Here is a 10034-nt window from a genome sequence, read left to right as displayed (position 1 = left end):
GAAACCGCGAGCCGGCCGCTAGTAATTCTATAATGCTAATTTTAAAGTCAATTATCTAGAATTTCAATTAAATATGACAATTGATGGAAACTTAAAAATTGATTTATAAGAAATTAAAATATAAAAGCGTTACTCAATTGTACTTAAAACATCAGCTCACACGACAGTGTAAAGTAAGTGGTTAAAATTGAATAATGTAGAGAATTCCACCACAGAACGTGAGAGGTGGTGATGTGAGATATCAAATTATAAGAGGTTGTTTGCGCATGCGTACTTCGCGTTTGGGGCCGCAGCGTCCAGTCTGCTCGACGCTCGTGTTTCTAACGAACGAGCCTGCGCGGTTGTTCTTCAAAACTAGTAGTTACGAAAGCCTTAAGCCTAATAAATAATTTTTAATAAACAATTAATGATTTTTTAGTTTTATTAGTTTTAATTATATTTATCGGTTTTGTATTTGGGACTGTTACAGTGAACTTGAAGTACTCAGTGACTTGAAGTGCTGTGACGAATTTAGACTTTGGTGCTTTTTTTTTATTGTGAAAACTTTGGGACAGGTATTTTCTATTTTATTTATATAATTAATAGTTTATTTTATTGATTAATTATAAGGTTTTACTAATTTCATGTGTAATAAACATGAATAGTAACAACTTAATCGGTATTTTTTTATTTATAAAAAAATATATACATAGTTTCATAAGAAATTATTCTTAGCGTAATAAGATTTTTTCACACATTTCTCATAAAATTTTAAAGTATAAGTAATTATGTATTACTACTTATTCACAGATATTTTATATCTGTTTTATTAAATTTAAAGTAGAGCTTTTAAACATTTATTTACACGACATTTAGGTGATATTATTACTGAATTATAGTCACATGCATACATACATTGATTATTTTCATGCTGTATCCCGCACACAACAGGGTAGACAGGGAAGACCTGGGAAACTAGTATTAAGACATTCTGTTCTCATTAAGACACTTCCGATCTCCATTTTCCGCCCAATTCTCGAAGCATTGCATGTTGAGCTGCGGAACCCAACGCCGCTAATGCACATATTCCCTAGTTGATAAAAAATAATATTTTTATTAATATTTTTCTCTCTTAATAACACTATAAAAATGATGAAAATAAACAAAAAATATAATATTACAGCATAAATAATCTTAAATGGTTAATTAATTTGGTTGGTAACATTCATTAATATTCTGCGTTCGGAATAGGCTCGCATTCGTATTCAACGCCAGTCTCACATATATGAATAGCCAATAAAAGTTCAAACTTTTCAATAGAAGGGCGACCTGAATGTTTTAATTTATTCACAAAACTTTAACAAACGCCATCCATGCCAATTGTTACCCTTATAGTACAGTAGAAATATATATTTCTTTAGGATTGCAGTTCCAAATTTTGTTTTCGTGTGGTGTAAAGGCAGGTCGTCGTGTCGCAACGGCACAAGGGTGTGACTGTAACGCGACGGTTGTGGGTTCGATCCCCACTCGAGGAAGTGAAATATTTATTTACGTTTATATTTCCATTTCTTCGCTCTGGTTTCGAGGTAAAGCGCGGCGTTGAGTTCTGCCATTCAACACGCAATGCTTCCAGAATTCGGCAGAAAGTGGGGAACGGAGTTTCCTAACACTGGGTTCCCTCTGCCTATCCTACTATGTGCGGGATACAGCGTGAAGCTGATATATTTTTATTTAGTGCTTTAGAAATGTCTAAACAGTTTTATGTTTCGTACAATGTTAATATACGAATTACAAAAGGAATATAAACGAATTGAAATTCTTTCTTTCATTGCACGAACAAAGCCCGACCCAAATAACCTAGCTCGCTCCTAATACTACAATTAATGGGTAATTTTCATATTTATTAAGATGATTTATTGTTCAACTAGCGACCCTCTTGCGGCTTCGCCCGCTTTAATCATATAATGTATGTTTGCAAAGCACTTAAGATAATGTGAAAATTAATTAAACCCTAATGCAACCCGCATTTTTTTAGTTTCAATAAGGCTTTTCCAATTGTTTTACACAGCAAGGATTTTTTAGTAGGTAGCGTAATTTTAAATCTGTGCTACTAATCTTTTCAAGTACTTATTAAAATATATTTAAATGACTATTTTTAGATAGTTAAATGACTATTTTTAAACGGAAGAAATTAGAAACAAAAACCTACCTACTAATAAGTTATTAGTAATAACTACTACAAAAAATATGAAACCAAATATATCGCGCTGAAATAATACATTCAACTCGAATTATCCAATACGTGCAAACGATGAAATTGAAACATTCTGTCCCTGATGAAAAGCAAGCACTACGTGGCTGCCTGTGAGGAAAATTAAAGAGAATGCATCGGCCAGGAATCAAACCCGGGCCGCCCGCGTGGCAGGCGAGCATTCTACCACTGAACCATCGATGCGTGTGAGGCAGGCGACGCGGCGGACGCATGGCGAGTGGCGAGCCGTTTCGCAGCAAGGATTTTTTGATATTGTAACAACTTCTAAAGTATTTATTAAAATGAAAAACAGTTAAAGACAGTTTTGATCTACATTAAATGGCCAACGTAACTAATATACTTATTTATATGTTGAGAGTAAGGGATAAGTGAAACTTGAGTAACATACAGCTGATGTGTCAACGGCGGGATGTGTCAACAATTAAATGCGTTTTTCTGTAAAACTATTCGCAATTTCGAAAAAGTGTAAAAAGCAAATTTTATCTTCATTTAACGTAGAAAATTAATAAAGTATTTTAAAGGATAAGGATTAATACCATTATGGAAAAATATGGCTCACAAAAAAAAATATATTGAAATTGCGACCCGCTCGCGGCTTCGCCCGCCTTAACTACTGAATTATTCATATAATGTATGTTTGCAAAGCACTTAAGATAATGTGAAAATTAATTAAACCCTAATGCAACCCGCATTTTCGTAATTCCAATAAGAATTTTCCAATTGTTTTAAAATAAACACAAATAAATAACACAAATAACAGAAAACTTAAACGAAAGAAATTATAAACAACAGACTACCTACTATTCTCTTACCCAAAAATACTTAAACGAAAGATGTAACCAACTATGTCGCGTGGAAATACATTATAATTATTGGATAACTCCAAAATACGTGCAATTACTTCTAAATTTACTTTGCCAGGCGCAGAATTGAAGCATTCTCTCGGCCATCTCCGTAGTAGCTCAGAACGACATCAGAGCGTTGGTCCGACCGTGGTCCCAGGCGAAAACCTGCTTTAGAGCAGACACATGGAAGGGGAGGGGATTGGAATTGAACACTCGGTTTCTTGAGGAAGGCCTAGATTAAACGACCAATATGACTGCTCATGAGTCGGATTTGGAGGAGGATAGAAAGTTCCTCGGAAGAAGACGTCTGACCTCGGGAGGCCGGGTATGCGGAGTGCTGCTCCTTAGGTGCAGGTGACCCGATACACCGGCGCAACGGAATACGTTGGACGCGAGGCGACCAATGTGTACCTCTAGGGTTTCTATTTTTAGGTTGCGGTGAGTGGCGCGTGGTGTTCACGTAGTATGCTGCCTGCGTCACTCGCCGGAGGGTGAGGTTCCGTACGACCTACAGGATTCCTCGTTGAGTAATACTCGCTAGGGCATTGTGATGTCATCAATGTACAGTGCGTAGAGAGCAGGTGACAAAATTCTGACTGGGACAACGGCAGCGATCGGGTCGCTGCTAGCACTCTCAACTCTCACGCAACATGTCCTGTCACTTACAAAGCAGAGCGGCAAAGACATGCGCGACGTGCTGGGGGGGTGCCCGCTCTGATCACTTTATGAAGTAAGCCCGGGTGCCAGACGCGGTAGAATACGCGTGCTACGTCAAGGAAGACTGCTATTGCCCACTCATACTCTCTCTCGGTTGATCACTGTTGCGTAGTTTACCCAGAGTGGTATACCCACTCGCCAAACTGCTCGCTTTGTGGGTGGATGTGTGACTGAAGAAGTGAGAGGAGTAACTTCTCGAACAACTTGGCGACCGTACTAAGAAGGATTATAGATCGATATCCCTCAGCAGCATAATGAGCAGGCCTTCCTTCCATGCCCGGGGGAAAGAAGCCAGGCGGGTGCGGCGGATCCACTATTATAAGCAAAATGTTGCAGGGCACGACGGACGCGTGGTGGGCGGCGAACCGTTAATCAGCAAGGATTTTTTAGTACTGTAATTTTAAATCTGTGCTACTAATCTTTTCAAGTACTTATTATTATATATTTAAATGACTATTTCTAGATATTTAAATGACTATTTTTAAACGGAAGAAATTATAAACAAAAATCTACCTACTAATAACTAATACAAATAATATGAAACCAATATCGCGCTGAAATAATACATTTAACTGAAATTATTCAATATGTGAAACGCATCTAAATTTTCTTTGCTATAGAGGCAGGCGGGTTTTTTTTTCGAGCTTGTGGTTAATGCTGGTAAAACAGCGACACCGGTTGGGTAGGCACTACGTGGCTGCCTGTGAGGAAAATTAAATAGAATGCATCGGCCGGCAATCGAACCCGGGCCGCCCGCGTGGCAGGCGAGCATTCTACCACTGAACCACCGATGACTGCTCATCACGCGCTTGTGTATAAATAAGCAAAACGTCGCGAGGCGCGTTTCGCAGCAAGGATGTTTTAGTATTTTAACAACTTCTAAAGTACTTATTAAAATGAAAAAACAGTAAAAGACAGTTCATCTACATTAAATGGCCAACGTAACTAACATACTTATTTATATGCTGAGAGTAAGGGTTAAGTAAAACTTGAGTCGGCACAGCTGATGAGTCAACGGCGTGATGTGTCAACAATTAAATGCGTTTTTCTCTAAAACTATTCGCAATTTCGAAATAGTTTAAAAAGCAAATTTTATCTTCGTTTAACGTAGAAAATTAATAAAGTATTTTAAAGGATAAGGATTAGTACCATTATGGAAAAATATCCCTCACAATAAAAAATATATTGAAATTACTATTTTTAAACAGAAATATGATCACTACACGTTATCCTTAAAAGATAAAAATATGCTCTCGCGGACTTTTTTGTAGATCTTATTAAGAGGAACAATACTCCAGTACATTTTTTTCATGTAGTACTTACCATTAAAGCAGCGCATGCGCGAAAGTGTCTCAACGGGTAGGACTTTATACATATTTATCGTATTTATGTTAATTTACATAAGAATGTACAAATAATAAACTATATATAAACCTTCTACGAAAAATACTCGATCTAATGGTGAAAACCGCATAAAAATCCATTGGGTGGTTTAGAAGAAGAAGAGTTAGAAACAACAGACAGACACGAAAAGCGACTTTGTTTTATAAGATATAGGATAACAGCAACTGTTGAAAGAAGGTCAAATTCCTGTTTCAAAGGTGGCTCTATACATATCTGTTAGGCTATTGTTAGGTTGGCTACCCGTGCCTTCCACTCTTTGAGCCATTGTCAGACTGCGTTCTCGTTAGACCTTAGTTGACACCTTCGAGCTTCGAGTTTTAATAAATTAAAATGTGTGTAACGTTTTTTAATTGATAAAATTTTCAATATATGGGTAAATAAATGATAAAATATATATTTTACAGTTTATGTAATATATATCAGTACGGAAGAATTACATATATATTTTTTTATTTTAATAATTAAAATTTAACAATATATTTATTTTCAATATTTAACAATATTATTTTATTTCACTCTTGACCCTACTATTGTTTTTTTTCTTCGTTCTGGTATCGAAATAACTCAACACGTAACGCCATCAGGATTCGGCAGAAAGTAGGCAAACGGAGTGTTTTAACACTAGGTTCCTTCTGCCTTCCCTGCTATAGACTTCCTTGCGAGATACAGATAACAACAAATATTTCGTGTTAAATAAATTGGACGAGCCAGACCTAAGTGTATCAAGGGCGTAGACTACTATAACGTTAAAATAGCAAACATATGAGAAATGCTAATATTAGGCTAACCCTAAGGTCAATTTACATAACATGTCATAAAGGAATAAGGTTAAGTATATTTATTAGGCGGCTTACAGACGACGAAAGTTATATAATTTAAAATTTAGATTTTATGTTGTGAAGCGTAGGCACCTAGAGTAATAAAACTAGTTTGGGTTTACGACTTTCCTTTGAATTACATCTGTTTATCTTTTGTTTATATTGAATGTGATGTACGCTTTAGATACCGTCTCGAAAATAGAGTTGTTACTTCAATATTGTTTTATGTAGAGCTCTTAGATACCTCTTTTATTTTGTCGTATTTTCTCTCCTCTGACACCTCTTTTATTTTGACATATTTTTATTTTATTTTAAATTATTTTACTCATTTATGCCCTTATTATATGTTAATTTGAAAACCATCATATTTGTTAACAAGTCTTAAATCCTATAAAATAATTGGATATAAATAATGTGTGATGCTTATTTCCGCATATCAGAGAAAATGCTATGCTAAGAAAGTCTAGTTCCATAACACTCTGTTCTCTGCTTTCTCCCAAATTCGAGACATATAAAAAAATTAAATATTTCATGAAATTACAGTTATTTCACTCATTTCTTTACTTTAACACCAGACTGAATCAATAACTAAACTTTCGTTTTCGACTGTGAAAACGTTTAACCAATTTTATCTCTCAATTACCTTATCTCTAACAATTTAATAGCAAACCCTATATTTAAGTAAAAACAATAAACACATACGTACGTATTTACAAAGTTAAAATTGAGTTTCTGCAAGTTAATCTTCTGTGACGAGGGTTTAACGGAATATTTGGTAGAACCAAGAGCGAGCTTCACTGTCAAATTTCATAATGGCTCTCTATATTGTAGTATATTTCCAAAATATTAATTAATATAGGGACAATAATTTACTAACTTCATAATGATTATAATTATATGGAATTACTCCACTATGTTTACTATACTTAATTTATTTTAATAGGTCCTCTGTGATAATATTTAGTTACTATAAAGGAAAATACTTTTTAATAATAAATATCTAATGAAATATCTATTTTTTTTACGATGATATTAGCTTGCATTGATTAAGTTGTACAAAATGTATTAGACTTTTTTTATATATTGCATTTTGAATGGCGTAACTTAACGCCGCGTAATGTCTTGCCAGAGCAAGGAATTAAGCATAATTTACTTCTACGAATGGGAGTCGAACCCATAACCGTCGCGTTTACAATTAGACGCTGCCTCACTGCGCTAGGGTGGCATTTTGTTAGTTATTTAAAAATAATATAGCAGCCTCAATTATATATATTTTCTTATTCATCTTCTTAGTTCTTATAAAATTCTAAGCTGATTATCAAATAGATTATTATTATCAGAGTACAGGGAGTTACTAAGCGGAGCCTTGACTGATATACTAGAGATATCTATCATCAAAGCGGTTTAGAAATTCATAATTTTTTGCCTATGCCACAAAATTTATAGAAGACGTACAAAGATAAGAAAATCAATTAGAAAGATTATGATACTTAAAAAATTAAATTATATAAAGAAATAATTTTATGTTGCCAAGTTCTTGTTAATTCAAATTTCGTAAGTAAACTTTATTTGACCTTTTTATACGTAAAGATATCTTTGTGGCGTATTTAGTACGGATACACGGAATTTTTATGAGTTGAAATTGTCCTCAAAGAATTGTTTTTTTTTTAGTTTCACGCTGTATCCCGCACAAAGCAGGTCAGGGCGCTTGAATGATACCTAAGAGGCGCGGGTTCACCCGCTACGCTTAAATTTTTATACGTTTTTTTAATTAGTGGACATAATAATTCTTAACAGGACTAAGTAAGCATCAATATTTAAAAATGCACGGTCCAAACAATATACAGAGTGGAAAAAGAAACTATAAAAAAACATAAAAGATGAAAAAACTTGAGATAACTAAATATTTAAAACTTTTCAAGCTTTATTATTATAAAGATGCTGAGCTTCTAGTGCTTAAAATACGGAATAAATTAAGTCTTTGTTATTAAAATATCTCAGAATATTTTAGAAACCCAGTGATTTTAAGGATTTTTGAGTTTAAGAATAGAAATATATTAATAAATGGCTGGTATTGTTGAAATATTTTGTTCTTTTCTTTTGTACTAACGAAATTTAAAATGCACTATAAGTTAAAACGCGCACTACAGCTTTTTACTCGTACTTTAACGCCCTGATGGAAATATATAAAAAGTAATAATAAAATAGCATTTACTTCTTATTTTAATATAAATCATCATCTTTACTTGTTAGAAATATAAAATTTATAAGTGACTTTTTTATATATTTATTAAATAATCGCTTTAAGCTTTTAATTCTACCATCAAATTGGGATATGACGATGTTATTGGGTACTTCTTGCAACGAATGGTATATTCATCAACACTTTTCTCGTTTTTTTACTTGTCCTGTCAGCGGGACAGGAAAAAATCAGGCCAAATAAAGCAACCAACCCATTTATCAATATTCCCAGCTAAAACTAGATCAGTTGTGGAATTATGGCATTTCACGTCTTCGCTCGTTTCGCTTTGTGTACGCAAGTGGAAAATTGCGACGTCACAGACGTTCCATGTGAAATAATGCAATCCAATGTTATAAATTGTAGATAATGCTTTAATAATAAATATTGATGAATTCTAACATATGATAAATATAAAAAAAATATATTAACTTAAACTAGCTTGACTGGTTAAAAGTATTTTAGCATTAGCTTTACATGCTGTACCTACAGAGACTGTGCTGTACACAGTGCAGGGTAACCATTTCCTTCCACACTTTCAGGCAAATTCTGGAGGCACTTCGTGTTGAGTGGCGGTACTCAATGCTGTGCCTTACTTAGTTATCAGAACGTGAAATTGAAAATATTAAATATTTCATTTCCTCGAGTAGGAATCGAACCCACCACCTGTTATGCACCACGATCTGCCACGACTGGCCTCAATATTTTACATTTTTTTATTAGGCGTATGATATGGCTGCTGTAAGACCATGAGCCAGCATAGCTGGAGGTGTCCGATCATATCACAATTTGACCAATTTTAATATTGACCATTGACAAAGGTTTATATTGTCATTGCCTTCTTTTATACCAGAGAGAGAACGTAATGTAAAATCCTTTCTATTTTTATAGTATGTATGCTGTAAGAGCACACCTAGAATAACTTTTAACGTGAAAAAGAAATTCAAACATTTAGGAGAAATATATTCTTTTAAAATCTTTGCCAATTTAAGAAAAGCATGAATATTTTTATTTTTAAATGAAACTCTTTACAAACAAATTAAATTTAATCAGAAGAAAAAGACTTTACAACAGGGAAATATTGGTCTCTTTCCACATTCGTTGCTTCGTAGCGTCGTTACTTAATACAGTTCAGCTTAGATTTCCTGCACAATCCAGCCTGATTGTACAAACGCTTTTCCCAAATGTGAAATTTTTACCATCGCCGTAGTGCCGTTTACATACGTATTGCTCTTGATTGCTTTCAAAGGCATTTCTTTCGTCTTTTTCAATTTAAGAAGTTTTTTATATATATTTTTTTATATGTACATTAAATATATTTTTAAAATACGTTGTGTTAGGACTAAAAATTTGATTAAAAATGTTAAACAAAAAATACTATTAAAAACAACTAGTTTTAAGCTCCTTACACGGGATTTTTCCTGGCATACGAGGCTTTACAGAATAATTGAAAAATCTCCAGTAGTATCTTATTGTGCTTTTCTGTTAAAAAGTTATTTTATAAAACTCACTCAGTTATTAACATAATAAATTGATATAATATTCCATTCTCCACTGCCAACAAAAGGTGATTTGAGTGATGGATCTCTCTTGCAGTTGCCCTAACCAAAAAGTAGATTTAATATTTTTAGGAAAGACGACTCTAAATGATATTTAAAATTGTAATAAATCACTTTAGTAAGATCACATTTATATAAACTGCATTTAAAATGCGAAGTTGGTTAAACTAACCGTAACTGCGACGCTAGAGTGCTGTAAAA

General features: G+C 33.8%; 1 protein-coding gene across 1 annotated transcript in view; it reads left to right on the top strand.

The window, feature by feature from the left end:
- Positions 1 to 307: 307 nt before the first annotated feature.
- Positions 308 to 10034, top strand: part of LOC146539506 (zwei Ig domain protein zig-8-like) — a 75544-nt gene continuing 65817 nt past the window's right edge. The window contains exon 1 of the mRNA XM_085208258.1: positions 308 to 554. The gene's annotated coding sequence lies outside the window, so the exon portion shown is untranslated. The remainder of the gene's footprint in view (positions 555 to 10034) is intronic.

This window comes from Heliconius melpomene, chromosome 4 (assembly GCF_056956725.1).
Source record: "Heliconius melpomene rosina isolate 202511_hmr_F chromosome 4, ASM5695672v1, whole genome shotgun sequence".
Taxonomy (NCBI): domain Eukaryota; kingdom Metazoa; phylum Arthropoda; class Insecta; order Lepidoptera; family Nymphalidae; genus Heliconius; species Heliconius melpomene.
This window is presented reverse-complemented; position numbering and strand designations above follow the sequence as displayed.